This window comes from Zingiber officinale, chromosome 10A (assembly GCF_018446385.1).
Source record: "Zingiber officinale cultivar Zhangliang chromosome 10A, Zo_v1.1, whole genome shotgun sequence".
NCBI lineage: Eukaryota > Viridiplantae > Streptophyta > Magnoliopsida > Zingiberales > Zingiberaceae > Zingiber > Zingiber officinale.
Genome location: NC_056004.1, coordinates 75363170 through 75365364, shown reverse-complemented (window position 1 = coordinate 75365364; position 2195 = coordinate 75363170). Strand labels below are relative to the sequence as shown.

General features: G+C 40.1%; 1 non-coding gene across 1 annotated transcript; it reads left to right on the top strand.

Moving 5' to 3' along the window:
• Positions 1-295: 295 nt before the first annotated feature.
• Positions 296-400, top strand: LOC122028352. The gene has a single exon (XR_006124749.1). It is a non-coding gene; the product is annotated as a small nucleolar RNA R71 (small nucleolar RNA).
• The last annotated feature ends 1795 nt before the right edge of the window (positions 401-2195 follow it).

Genomic DNA, 2195 nt, shown 5'->3' with positions numbered 1-2195 from the left:
ATCAATCTTTGCCCCCAAATGTTTGAACTCCTCATCTTGTGACTTGTGGATTTCAAAACTCTTAGATGGTTGAATTGTATTTTGTTTGACAGACTCTCTTGTATATCGGGCTTGTACTTCTTGAATTTTTAAGGGAGATTCCATCCAACTTTTGCTTGACCATTCATGGAGGTTCAATGCTACTTGATCAATCAATGTATATGCTTCATCTACACTCTTGTCCATAAAAGAACCTCTAGCTGATGAATCTAACAAGATTATCTTATAGAATATGTGCAGAGTCAGCCATTTTTCCAAACCATGATGAGGCACTGTCTTTGTAGACTCTTGAATCTGTCTCACACTTCAAATAATGATTCTCCATATGTCTGAGCAAAATTTGTGATGTAATTCCTCATATAAGTTGTTCTACTTGGAGGAAAAAAATGATTCATAAATTGCTTCTCCAATTGTTCCCAACTTATGATGCTTTGAGGATGGAGAGAATATAATCAAGTCCTTCTTTATCCTTGATGCTAAAAGAAAATGCCATCAATCGAATTGCGTCTGCTGACACTCCTTCACAATTCACCATATCACAAAGTTCTAGAAATGTCTCAAGATGTAGATAAGGACTTTCTGATACTCCTCCAAATTTGTGACCTTGTATCATGAAAATCAACTATAGGTCTAGTTGAAAATTTTTTGCTTCAATATGAGACTGCACAATAGGAGACATAAACCTTGCAGAAATAGGTGCCGAGAAATCTCTTACGGTCCTGCTTGACATGTTAGTGCTCAAGAAAAAGAAAATTGAGTAAAAACAAAAATAAAGAATTAAAGATAAGAAATAAAATGCTATATGAAAAAAAAACAAGAAACAAAATGCAGAATTTAAATTGCTAGAAAAAATAAATGTAGAATTTAAAGACAAGAAAGAATATGCAGACACAAGTCTAGATTAACTAAATTGCTAATCTACCAATGTTAATGTGAACAGTCTCTGGCAATGACACTAAAAACTTGTTACGATTCCGCAAGTGCATGGATTCGTCGTCAGTAATATATAAGATTATCGAACCACAGGGACTGTTGATTAAGCACTAGAGATGTTGCAAAGTAAGTTATTTAGACGGTCGAAAGTTGGCTTTGGCGCTTGCAAACTAACGAGAGTGATTGAAGAGAGAAAGAGAAGGATGAGAGAATCAATCTTGGAGGAAATTGAGCTTTGGGAAATGGATTTTAGGATTTCGGTTTCGTTGTGATGGAACCTGATGCATCATGTTCTATCTTTCACGCATTGTCAATCAACATACCTTCACCGGAAGTTAAAGCTACTATCCTTAAGTACTAATCAGAGAAGACCCCTGTGAAATCCTATTACGGTTAACCCATGTCACTAGGGCGCCTCGGTAGATCACAAGAATACAAATCTAATTGGTATAATTGGGGATAGAGATAGGGGTTTGGTTTGTTCTCTTACTTCCTTGTGGAGAAATTGCCTCTCCTTTCAAGGGAATATCCTAGACATCCGTGAATGGGTTACCCTTGTCACTAGAGCCCCTCGGGTATACGATCTAGGATCCTCTCTTTACGAAATTAGCAATTCCTACACAATTAATTAACATGACAAGGCAAAAAGTCTCATGCATATCAAATAGAAACGAAGCAAGAGAAATCATCCAACGAGTAAAGGCACAAACATGAGTCTTACATCAAACCCTATCCAAAACTACTCCCTACATCCATAGAAAAGGAGATCTACTCCATTGTGAGGGAAGAACAACCCCAAAACATAAAGTAAAGCATATTTACAACCCTTGATGTGAGAAGAAGGGGAAGAAGAGATGCTTTCCGAGGTTTCTGATGTCTTGGGGATGCCTCCTTGCTCTGGAGATGGATGGAATGTCAAAGGATGGCGGTGGATGAAGCTCTAGGGTTTCCCCCGAAGGGGAGAACCCTTTTCCGATGAGAGGGACGAAGTCCCGAACCAAAGATCCCCAAGAATAGGGTTCTTGACCCTTTTATAAGCTAGGGCATGGGCGTCGCACGACCCATGCCACGGCCGTGCGAGATCCGCACGACCCACTGCATCCTCCCTTCGGGTTGAGTGGCACGGTCATGCGGGATCGCATGGCCATGTCTTCCTTTTATTCTGGCCACGCTGTACGGTCGTGCCAATTGACACGGCCGTGTGGATCTGGGGCTCTGCCTCT